Below are 13,742 nucleotides of genomic sequence, written 5' to 3'. Positions count from 1 at the left end.
ATAGTGTTCTGTCAGTTTTTTCTTTATATTTTTTGAAGATGTTTTATTGTGAACATAGAGATTTAGAGTTGTTATATCTTACTGTTGTGCTTGCCACTTTATCATGATGAAATATTTCTGTTTCTCTAGTTATTCTTCTTGCTAAAGTCTACTCTGTCTGATGGTAGTATGGCTGATCCAAAGCTCAACATCTTGAGTTTTCCTCTTGTACAAAATTTTAGCCCTCTAGGGACTTTCCTGGCAGTCCAGTGGTTAAGACTTCGCCTTCCAATGCAGGGGGTGAAGGTTCGGTCCCTGGTTGGGGAGCTAAGATCCCACATGCTTCGTGGCAAAAAAAACCAAACAAAACCCAAAACATAAAACAGAAGCAATATTGTACAAATTCAATGAAGACTGTGGAAAAAAATGATCCACATCAAAAAAAAAAATCTTAAAAAAAATTTTTAGCCCTCTAATTCTCATTGCTTCCATGGCTATCTGAGGGGTCATTTAACAGATCTGTAGATATAGATCTATAGATATATTCAGCTGTATTAGTTATTTTTGTGGAGTGCTTTTCTATTGGAAACTACTCCATCTTCTCTCAGCCTTTTCACTTAGACCAAAATAATATCTCCAGGTTATGATTTATTTGTATATCAAAGAATTACATGATTATTGTAGAAAAATTAGAAAATGCAAGAAAAAAGAGGAAAAGACCCTTTAACTACATTGTTTTAGCTGTCTATAGTTGTGTAACAAACTACCTCAAAAACCATTTTATTTTTACTCACAATTTTGTGGATCTGATAATGTTTGGTTGGATAGTTTGTCTCTGATTTATCAGGTGTCATTTCCAGAGGATCCATTTTCAAGATAACATCCTCAGTCACATAGCTGGTGCTTTGGTGAAGCCAGGAAATTGCTTGGCGCAATACAATTAATTAGACTACAGTTTTTACTGGGGTTTTACCACTTTTCACATGTGTTCATTTTTTCTCATGGCTTTGTGTATAATTCTATGATATTTGATCATATATGGATTCATGTAACTACCATGAGCATCAAGATACAGAACTATTCCTTCATCACAAAGGAGCTCCCTTGTGCTGCCTCTTTATAGGCATGCACACTCTTTTCTCACCACCTAGTGTCTCATCTAGGACCTCTCTCCAGGTAGCCTAGGCTTCTCACAGTTCAACAGCTTAAGGATAGTTGCCCTTTTTACTGTGTGACTCAGGGCTCCATGAGACTACAAAAGAGGCTGCCAATCCTCTTAAAGCCTGGCCTCAGAACCAGTATGGTATCACTTTCATCATATTTTGTTGGTCAAAATAGCTATAGGCTAGCCCCAATACAGCAAGAGGGGAAATATACTCTCCCTCTCATTGCGAAGAGTGTCAGTTTGCAACCTTTAATCTTTATCTGCCATATGCCTTCAGAGAATCATTTACAGTATCTTGGCAAAATAGTGTAATAACAGCTAACTTTCACTGAGCATTCCCTACATCATACATTCAATATTATTTTATTTATTCATTATCATAATGCTGAGATAGGACCTATGTATATATCAAATATTTTCTTTAAAATTTAATGCATCTATTTAATTATAGAAGTAAACATGAACACATGTTTATTAGAGAAAAAGCTGCAAAGATACAGGAATATATGGAGTAAAAATGAAATTTCTTCTAAGATCCTTCCTTCAATTTCTCTATTTTCTGAGATAACTATGGTTAGCAATATAGTGTGTATTCTCCTACCTCTTTCATATGAATTTTCATGCCCGTATATTTGCTACCATATCATACTTGACCCTGATAATATTTGGTGCATGTATGATGCACTCATGCAGAAAATATGGTTCAAAGCTATGGTCCAAACAAATGAAAATAAGAAAGCTTCCTCTCCCCTAATTATTCAAGTTTATTTCCTTTCCTCTTGTCAGTAAAATATTGGTAGGTATTTTCCAGTACTTTGATGACTTTCAAATGTTTCAAGTAAAAGCTTCCGTTCCCTGGAGACTATTTTGTTTCATCACCAGTCATTGGTCTATAATGCATGTCAGAAATGTAGGTGACCAATGTATTTCAAATAAGGCTAATGTCAACAGCTTGGTTTCACATGTAAGTGCAATTTATCATCACTTAATTATTGAGCAAGTCTTAGTGTTAAATATTTCTTTTAGAAAAGACTGATTCTTAGCTTTATAAGACTTTAGTACATAACCTATATATTTTTAGTGTGACTTACATATAAAATGAGTTTTACTTTAAAATTCTTATGTACATAAGTATTTAAAAATTTCAGACTAACAAAGCATCTAGAGGAAAGCAAAATTATTCACAGCATTTAGTTTTAGGCTTATAAGTCAGTACAGGTTCAACAAGCCTGTGTCATTATGGACTATGCGGAATTACCTTCACCAGACTCATAAATGAGAATTATACGCCTTCAAGTGAAGCATCATTATAATGGTCAGTTTCAGTTTTGATTCATTAAATCTAGGCTTGTATTATTTTGTAAAATATGTTATAAATCATAAAGCCCAATAGCAATCATTCATATTATGATGCTTTTCAAATTTAAAATATTTGTCTCTCTGATTTGGTCACATTTAGTCATATGTTCATACGTTCAAAGGATAGAAATAGACTTGGTTTCTAGGAGACTGAAGTTTTTATCTGAGCAGTTGATCCTATCTCCTTTGCCCTTCTTTTGGCATGTCCTCTGCCATTTATTTTCTCCTTTTCTTGAACATGCAAACACTTCCCCTCCCTACAGGACTCCTCATTTTTAAGTATTCAGTATTTCTCTCTCCTAAAACAAGTTGAATCTCTTCCCTTCATCTCTACTTAGTATGTTGTTTGGCTCTTTCTTTCTCCTGTCTGTTAAATTTCTTGGAAGAGTTCGCTTGCTGCTTCCATTTCTTCTTGTCATTCTATTTCTAGTTCAATGTTCATTTTCAACACCAGACTACCTGTTCCTCCCCCTTTAGCGGTTGCTGCTGTTGATCACCACGTGTGTGTGTGTGTGTGTGTGTGTGTGTGTGTGTGAAAATCTATTCCTTTGGCTTTCATACTCACACTCTCCTCTGAGGTTCCTCTGTGACATTTTTGCTGGCCATGTGTATTGATTTCCTAGGAGTTTATTCTCAGAACTCTTCGTATTATAAATGCTTCTCTCCTGGGCTAGACTCATCTACTCTTAGTGTTCCCACTTCTAACTAACACATTTTAAAAAAGGTTTTATTTTGAAATAATTATAGACTCACAAGAAGTTGCAAAAATAGAGAGTGTCCATGTACCCATCAGCCCGCTTTCCCAATGTGTCATATTACATGCAATTAGGGGAGAGTGTCTCAATCTTGCACTATTGGCATTTTGGGCTGAATAGTTCTTTGTTGTGGAGGCTGTCCGGGGATTGTAGGATGTTTAGCAAAATTCCTAGACTCTACACATTAGATGCTAGTAGAAACCTACCACTCTCAGTTGTGGCAACCAATAAGATTCCTGTCCTCAAGCTGTGACAACCAAAGTTTCACCAGACGTTGGCAAATATCCCTGGGGAGCAAAATTTTTGCCCTACACCTCTCCTTCTCCCCACATTTGAGAACTACTGAATTAGAGAGTCAGTAAGCATTTATCAAGTTCCTATGAATGTGAGGCTCTAAGGTAGTGCATGTGAAGTCTTGCTTTTTTATGTTTTTCTGCACCTAGTCCTTTTTCAATGGCTGAAGAAACAAGGTAAAGTGGCTTTTCTTTGAGAGTTTCTTATCCATGAGATAAAAAAAGAGTTTTATCCTTTGATAGAAATGGCCAATCTCCTAGATATTTGGTTCTCAATTGAATAGCTATTTGATCTTTTAAATGCAAAATAATAAAATTTTCTAAGGAAAAACTCACCACCATATTGTTGAAAATAATTATTTTACTTGACAAGATATATCAAATTTGTGTGCCCAGCTTTGAGAAGAATAAATCCAGTTGTCATCTCTTTGGAGATCTCAAAATATGACCCTTGTAATGTGAAGTTTAAAACACTTCTGTGAACATTATGAAAATTATTTCCATATCTTCATGCAAGTATGGAACATGCATTCTTGTTTTGCTTTGGAAACATACATTCCAAGACTCTGATAGAGTCGTACCTTTGATTCTAAATTATGTCTTAGAATGTATAGGTTTCAGATCTCCAAGTTAAGTTACTAATTTGGAAAGGTACATTTCTGTGTTGAATTTGGAAGAAATGTAATTGTTACTTCCTTATTTATGATTTACTGCTATACATAGTATCTTACATTTCTAAAGCAATATGTGGTTTTCTAAATTGCTTCATATATATCATTTGAGATGATTTTAGGAAGTGTATGGAACATGGGAGTTGCTTAGTAAGTATTAATTACCCAGGCTACCTTATTTAAATCATCAAGGAAAACAACATAAATTTTTCTATTTTAAGGGAAATAAACTCTCAATTACAATCTTATTTATCTTTATTTTCCTGTCACTAGTTGTTATTTTCAACTCATTACATGTTCATCACAAATTTTAGCACATATTTTGCCAATTCTCTTTTCATTTTATTGAAAACGCTAATGGTCAACTGTCAAGTCCCCCTCGCATCAAAAAAACCTGAAGAGAGAAGGCATTATCCTACATAATGAGTTTAAATTGAGTAATGGCAAGTTAATAAGAGGAAACAGAAAAACATTCAGTCATCTGCACCATAGGATTTGTATCCTTCAAAATAACTTAATTCTGATTTCATTTGATTTGATATAGGTCCAAGAATACAGGATCATACCATCTGCCTTAGTTTTGATAGTCTTTGTTGTGTTTGCCTTTTAGCCTCTTAAAAAAAATACAACTGAAATGATAGTTTATAAACAATATGAAATAGATCCAATCCTGATTTTTCAGGAAGGCATATTGTCACCAATTTTTATGAGCCAAATGAAATAGGAGTGTCTTATTTCCCTTTGGTTCAAACAGAATAGAACTTGCGTAGCCTGAATTCTGTACTTTACCTGCACAGCCATAATTCCAGGCAATCAAATGAAGACCCTCAAATGTATGTAAGTGCAGTAACAACACAAAACAGCAGTAGACAGAGAGGGTGCTAGACGGTCTTGGCTTTAGGATGTTGGGTATACTAGAGACATTACTTTCCACTGGCTACTTTTATTTTTATTAGACGACTTCTTGAACGATGCTGTTCTTGTTGTAAATGATGAATTAATTAGAAAAAATTTAACATAGGTTAGAATGATTAATCTGAGATACTAATAAAAATTAGGTATTAGTTCAAATTCAGACTTCAGAATCTTTTTTCCTATTTAATAAACAAACAACAAAATCCAACCTTGTACATAAGCCATTCATTATGACATCTATAATGAATATGAGTTCATAGTAATCTAGAGGAAATATTTTATCCCCAAAGGAGACTTGTCCCCCTCCAAGCTATACTATACATGCTTTTCAAAATAAATGCCAACCAGTTCCAGTCTTGAGAGATACATTTCATGTGAAAATTGCTGTTTGAAAACTAGAACACTGGTTTTACATTTCAAATTAATAATAAAATGCACCCCCAAATGTACTGATTTGTTTCATCTATTGTAAGCCAGAAGTCTTATTAAAAACGAAGACTTCTTTGATAACACGCTCCATTAAACTGCATTTTCAAATGTGTGGTTAATTCTCATGAGTGTTAGATAAATGGTATCATGTTTTTTTTCTTTTTTAAAAAAAAAATACTTGAGCCATTCCAAAATGCCTTCTGAAGTAATTGGCAGTGCAGCATCTGTGAAAGCAAATAGAGCTGCCTGTATGTTCTTAGCAATACCCAGAGGCAGCCTCATCCATTAGAGCTAGTTTTATTGAAGGGAGATGTACTGGCTAAGGCGTCAACTTGTTTCTAACTCTTTTGAAAAGGCATTACAGAATCTTTATCATCCACCTTGACCAGCAGACCCTTGGTTTTCCTAATACCATCTGCAAAAACTGGACTTGTTAAATTTCCATGAGATTAGATGTCCTTTTTCATCAGAGTTACCAGCCTTTTTTTTCAGCTTTGTTAATGAAGGAAAGTCTCCTTGCTTTGAATACGCTCATTACATACAAATTAGAGTTAAAACAGTGGCTTCCCAACCCCAAGAATGTAAGTGCTAATGAACAGAAAAAGGGTCGCCAATGAAAAATAGCTCAGGCAAGCGACATCACCGCACCACTGTTTGCAGCACTTGGGAAAAGGTTCTAATATTAATGCTTCTTGTCAGAGAACCCTTATAACCTCTATTAAATTATCTTCTCTATCGAAGGTGCTGTAGTTATAAATAGGCTCACAATGAATTCTGAATTCTCTACATGTAAATCATGCCACATACCATTATCTGATATCCTTGAATTAGGTATGTGTGGCCTTGGGGGCAGTAAAGGATAGGTCCACGCAGCCAGCTGTCTCTTTTCGTAATAACGGCTGCACGTTAAAGACTAACCACCAGACAATAAATAACATTTTCAAATCTGCATCTAGACTTTGAGTGGGAGAGAAATGAATAATGATTTCCTTGTGTTAGATTGGACGTAAGCAAAAGGTCAAACCTTTCAGCAAAAGGAACAACAGCCTTACAATCCAGTTAATCATAGACAAAAGTCTGTGTGTGTAAACCTGTAAGCAGGATAATTAACGGGTCTCCTTGCTTTTATTGTATACCATTGTGCCATTTTATTCTTGAAAACCCCATTTTCTCTCATGTCTATTGCTCATTCTGACTCTCTTTAAAGGAAGGTGAGAGGTTAACAGATTAAATCCAGTTAAGAACAAGAAGCTGGGAGTAATTGATATTATATTTGAGCATTGTATTTAAATAAGTCAGGTGCATCTTTTCAATACCAATAAGGTCTATCCGTATGGATTACACTGAGTTAGAATTATGTATTTTCTAAGTATGGTAAAATATCAGAGCCCATTTGCATATCTTCTGTGAGAACATAAATAGTTCTGTTATTGACTGAGTTTAGTAGGTAAGCAATATGCAAGAAGAAGCAACGATCTTAAATTTAAACAACAAAAACAACAAAAAAAAACGGGGATAAATTAGTTCTATGAAAAACCTGCTTGAGATTTTAATTTTCTTCCTCCATACAGCTCTGGAAAGATCACCTACATCAAAAGATTGAAGTCATATTAATGTTTCTTTTATAAGAAGAAAGATCTGATAGACTGGTTTATTTGGAAATAATTTTTATTTTATTATTTTGTTTGTGTGATTGTGTGTGTGTGTCCAAATTGTGCTTTAACTGGCTATGGTACGGAAGCTCAGCTACTAAAATGTATTCTGTTTAACAGCAAATAATAAACTTCAGACTCTTAACTCTTTAATTCCTTAACCTCCTCTATCCCTGTGTTTCTGAATGAACAACACAAGAAAACCCCTGCTTACACCCCGCCTTTCAGGAGGCAGTTTTTCAGGAATGATACAAATATTGTTGTTTTTGCTGGCAAGTAATTCACCAGTGGCTCATTTCCATCAGCTTTTATTTCACAGCAATTGTAAAATAAACCACTCGTAGCACATGCTGTTAATATCTGGTCCCTGGGGTGTAACTGATGTTCGTGGTATGGGTCATGTGCTCGCTAAAGTGTGCATTAAAAAGGGAGAAATTAATAGTACTACCACTATTCAAGCTAAATGGTATTCAATGGACAATGTCGTCCCTTTTATAGTGTCATAGTATATCATTTTGTTGGTTTCTTTTAGAGTCTGATTTTAATGCAAAAATAAGCAAGAAAAAAGTCAGAACATACTAATGTAATGAATTCTTCAGAGGCACAACTAATCATATGCTGAAGTTTCATTTATACATTATATTCTTTTCATTTTGCTTTTGACCTTCATTTTATATTTGATGAGACAGTGAAACTAGTGGTGCAATCACTAGATTCTGTGTTTCTGCATAACTTGATATAAATAATGCTACTCTTGTGTGCTTGACTTTTTATATTCCAGTTATGTATTCTAAAAGTAAAAAAGGTAAGCCTTTTTTCCTTTAACTATATGTTCCTCTTAGGGATGTAAGTTACATAACTGATTTTGAAGATGGAATTTATATAATGTGTTATGTACTAATTTTCATTGCACATTATTTTACTGTATTTTACTTGGCAATAATTAACAAGTTCATCATAATACAATTCTTTTAAAAACATTCTTAACACTTTCTAGATATTGTCACTTTCATGCTGACAACATTCCCTCAAGATTGATAGATGGCATGCTGTTCATTCTCCAGGTAGAGATGTTGTCATACTGAAGAGGTTATTTGAGCATACAAAAGCATGTTTTAACTGCTTGTCAGTATCCAGTTCTGGCCTAGTTGCTTTCCTGTTCATACAGAACTGATGTTATTCAAGCATCACACTACCACGAGGTATAGTCCCTGCATATGTAGCACCAGCATAATTTAAACTGCAACTCCCTCTCTTTTCCAAATTTGTACCCTTGCCTCTATTCAAACGTGGATAAAGTTCCTCTCAAAAAACCCTTGTATGCAGCAGACTATTAAATACAGTCTATTCTTATTTGCAGTAGTTATGTTGTAGACAGTCACTGTGAGCACCGAATTAGCAAATACTGAATTATTGCTTCTAGTGGAAATATAGGGTGAGGTTCCAGCAAGCCTGTAGTCACATTTTCACCAACTCATCAGTCCATAACTTGATGTGCATTTCTGTTTAAAGGCACATTATTTCATATACATTTTGATTCATTAACATTGAACTCATGGCCAACAGCCACGCCTGAAGAAAGCTTATCTACCACGTGTATTTTCTCTGTAAGACACATCACAGCCTTCCTGTGCTCCGGAACATGAGACAGTGCTTCAGACGATGCTTGGGGGCCAAGTTTATTTTTGTTTTTTTTTTTTAAGATTTCACCACACTCACAGGTAGAAGCACCTTGAAATGCCAACCTTTTGAAAAGGAGAGATTCAGGAACCGTGAGCTCCTACATGGAGATGAAACTGCAAGTTTCTTCTTTCCTGCCTGCACATGCTTTCCCCTCACTCAGGTGTCCCACAGTTCTGCTCCAGCGTGGAGTAAGTGTGCTGCACTGTCCTTCCCCGTCCATACTCATGTAGAGCAGACACCATTGCCTCCCCAAAGGCAAAAGGACCTTGAGGGCCATTTTAAACAGTGGATTCACAAGCGAAAAAGCACAAAAATGAGAAAACAGGGCACTAAATAGATGACCAAAAGGACACTTGTTTACCACATGAGAGCTGAAACAAGAAGGCAGAGCATTGTCTTATTCAACCTGAGCTGGGAATGTGTACTTTGTTCAACTCAAATTTCTCACTGCTCTTCACATGTCTGCAGATGACTGTGAAAATGACTCTATGACTGATTTTGAGGTTACAAGGATATGTTAGCAAGTAAGTTATTGGCAAATACAGAATCTGCAAGATCAGCTGTATTCAGTGATATGGAAAATAAAATAGAGCACTGAAAACCACTTAAATTAGATTTATCCATTCCTATTTTTTTTATATATTACACTGTATTAGTTTTAGGTGATGATGATTTGATATATGTATATATTGTAAAACGATCACTATGATAAATTTAGTTAGCCTCTATCACCACATAACATTATAGAAATCTTTTTCTCATGATGAGAATTTTTAGGATCTACTCTCTTAGTAACATTCAAATATACAGTACTGTATTGTTAACTATAGTCAACATGCTGTACCTTACATCCCCAGGACTTATAACTGGAAGTTTATATCTTTTGGCCCCCTTCACCTATATCTATTCCTATTTTAAAATATTGTATTAGCTATTTCATCACTTGTCAAATCATTGCTCTTCCCTTTTCCAAATTTCCTGCTCCAACATTCCTTCCTAGACTTCGCCTGTTTCCCCTGCTTCAGTTCCATTTTCTCTTTTTCCACCTTTTATTGGACAAATTGAAAGTCTTCAACAATTCCTCTGGCTGTAACCTGTCTTGGATTCCTGACCTCTATTTTGTATCCTGATATACAGAGTAATAGTTGCTATTGCTCTTCTTCACTGCAAAAGCATTGTTGTAGAATGCTGTGGGAGTTTGTGCCAGTATCTTCCAGTGCCTTTCAATCGTCTACACTTGCACTTCCTTGAAACATGAGGCTCTAGCTCTCAGTCCAGGCAGCTAGAACATTCTACCCACACTGTCTTTGGTATTTCAGAAATGCTGAAAAAAATAAATCAATCAAACTTCAACTTTGAATTTCAAAACAGACTTTCGGTGCCACTGTTGGAAATAAGAGCTTTGTGAGAGAAGGTAATTCATTTGTTTTTTGTTTCGTAGGCGACTAGTTTTGGGTAGCTTCCATATTCTGAGGTCCATAGCAGCATTATTAGGGTTCCCAAACTGGACACAACCCAAACTGTGTTATGTTTGTTCACTAGACTCCTATCCAGCCTGGAAAATGATCAAATTACATGTAAAAATATGTAAAAAAAACCAAAACACACAACTCATAGTCATACTATAGAATGGAAGAAGCCAGACACAATAACATACATACTGATGGTTTCCTTTATATAATTTTTTTAAAAAGCAAAACCATGACATTAGAAGTCAGATAGTAAACACTGGGCAGGGGAGACTAGTGACTGTGAGGGGCAAGGAGCTTCTAGGGTGCTGCTTCTATTTTATTTATTTTTGTCTGGGTAGAGGTTATTAAACAAGTGTGTTCACTGTGAGAAAATGCATTAAGCTACATACATTTATAATTGGACACTTTTCTGAATGTATATTCAATAAACTAGTTCTAAATTCACCATAAATGGTATGAGCCTATTTATATATAAAATGTATGATATGGTGCATGAAGAGATAAAAAATGGTTTTAGATCTACATCTGCTAATTTGTAAGGATATCCACATTACGTTGTTAAGTGAAGGAAGTAAGTTGCAAGATATGTATATACTTATTCTTCTATTCTGGTAAAGCAAACAAATGAATAAATTACATACATATGTGTATATGTTTATATGTGTATGAGCCAGGGGAAGGGGTGAATAATACCCACCAGATGTTAATGTTGGTTACCCCAGTGGGAGTGGGATTAGAGGTTTGGAGCCTGTGCAGGGGGTGATGTGCATTGCCTTTTTACATCTTTCATTGTATTATTTGACTTGTTACAATAAGCATGTATTAATCTTACAATTTCAAAAACATCAAGAAATGGAAATATTTTATAAAGAAAAAAAATAGATCCAGCAGAGGGAAATATTCCCACCTAGCAAAAATAAATGAAAATCTCAAGAGCTGTGAAGAGGAAATAGAAGTCAAAGGGGAAGCAAGAAAGTTGAGTCTAGGGTATGAAGAAGTTGACAGATTACATGTAGTTCAACATCATCGGTCATGTCACAATGTACCCCAGTGTCATCAGTCTCACCAGCATAAAACCAAAAGCCACACTGACGTAAATAACTCTTGTTCTTGCCACTTACCATTAATGCAGCTTTTATGTCCCTTGCAAATACACTCAACTATTTCTGGGGACCCCACTTTTGGGTCATAGGAGCTCACAAACCCGTTGGCACTCAGTCCCCACAAAACACTCTCATAGGAAAAACTCCTTCTGCCCTGCCCCTGCCTTTTCTCTCCACCAAATATAACAACACAAGTGAAGGCCCACAGTGCCCTCCCTCTCTTTGTGTCCTCTCCATGGTCCTCATGTCAGGCCTCATGCCTCAGGAATAGGACAAAGTAAACATAAAAGAATTTTTTAAGAAAGTCCCCATATAGGGCAACACATGTAAATAAATGCCCCTAAGCGATAACCAATCACACCTTATGTATCAGCTAAGCTCTGCATGCAGGCCTGGGCTGGGGCAGGTTGCACCTCTGCAGAGATGTGAACAGGTGCTGCCAGTGGGAACCCCAAAGCCACTGGATGAAGTTGCTAATCTTCATCCTTACAATTTAGCCTGTGCCTGGTTAAAGCTATTTGTAGATTCTTTTCACCTTTATATTTTTCTAGTAATCATGCTTGCAGGCCACAGTGGCAGGCTAATTTAGAGTTTCCCTGCCTGTCTTATCACTACATCATGAAGTCTGTGCATCTTCCTGGCCTTCTTTTATAAGTCCTTTAGAAACTGTGTCCTCAGCCTAATCTCTAGGCAATGCTGCTTCTTAATTTTTCTTATTCCCAAGCTGTCACATTTTTATTTTTTTGTTTATTAATTTATTTGTTTATGAGGTAAAGCTGTTCAAATGTTCCGTTAATTCTTATATTTCTGCTTTCCCCGTTTGGGCTAGTATCGTCATAACACAGAGCCAAATAAAAGGTTCTTTTTTAACCCTCCTCAGTCATTGCATCCACTTACAATTAGCCCAGGAGACGTAAGGAAGAAAGGACAACATGGGTGCCCCTGTACAACCCTTACGCTGTGTGAGAACATTAGAAGTCAAGTTCCACAGTGATTTTGCAATTGCCCATCAGCTCAGATATGCCCTCTCTGGATTGTGAGCTCTCTGAAGGCAGGGTTTGTGTGGGTCTCAGCAGTTCTGAACCTACAGTACCAGAGCAACGTGTGAAACAGTGGGCACACTGGATATAGGATTAACTCATTAAGTACCACTATGTCTTAAACATTGTGCAGCATTTTGAGGAAGTAAAGATGAATAAAACAGAGTAAGTAATCATAAGATGCTCACAGTCTAGTAAGGAAAAAAGACAAGTAAACAGTTATAACTGAATGGGAAAAGTGCTGTAATACAGACATATATAATTGCTAGGGGAGCAAATATGAGGGAATGATTAGCCAGAGACACTTCTAAATGCTTATAATACTGAATATTCACTATGTAACACTGAATCTTGGCCTCTTGTCTCTAGGTTAACACTCCTGCAAAGCTCTCAGTCCCTCTTTGAAAGAGGGCTGTATTTTGTCACAAATCTGTAGAACTGATTACCTGCCACAAACCTTACTGTTAAATAAATCGGTGTCTGTATGTGCCTCTCTTCAGTCTCTAGTTTGGCATATAGGCTCTGAATTATTCACTTGGTTCATGCTACAGCTTGATTCATTTCATTCTGCATATGCTTTGCAGAGGAAGACAAATGACATGGGGATCAGTGTGCACTTAAGAGCAGTCCCATTTTCACATCTGATCTCATTCAAGCTCATTCTTTCTGCCCTTTGCTTCTACTAAAATTATCTGGAAGAACAGCTCTTTAAAATCTTGCCATCCCAACTACTGAGGTAAAAAAGAAGGGTAGAAACCAGAGCTTGAGCTTCACAGAATGTTCTATTAATGGTTTACAAAGCTTTGTTACCTCTTAGAAGAATTTAGCTATCCCATAACATGTGAAAAGAGTAACCACTAAGCATACATCTATTAGAAAGTGATATTGCTTGAAAGGAGGGTAAATGTTCATAATCCTTTTACTCTCTAAGTAGGAAGAGACATCTTTTCCATTCCTGACTATGCTAGTTCCTAAAGTGTGAGGGAAAAAAAACCCCACAATAAATTGCCAACTTAATCAATTATTAAGGCAGATTAACCCTGCATCACACAATGTTGTCAAAAAACCCAGCTGTGTCATATTTGAGTTGCATTTTCATTATGTGTACATACTTGGCTTTGAGCAGAACTACATGAGTTGGATTAATTTTTTACATGGCCCTCCAGCTGCTTTAAACAGAACTTTCATTCTCTTTAACTATCTTCAGGTTTTATTCTGTTCAGAGA

Source organism: Balaenoptera acutorostrata, chromosome 2, assembly GCF_949987535.1.
Source record: "Balaenoptera acutorostrata chromosome 2, mBalAcu1.1, whole genome shotgun sequence".
Classification (NCBI taxonomy): Eukaryota; Metazoa; Chordata; class Mammalia; order Artiodactyla; family Balaenopteridae; genus Balaenoptera; species Balaenoptera acutorostrata.
The sequence above is the reverse complement of the archived record's forward strand: the minus strand, read 5'-3'. Positions refer to the sequence as shown.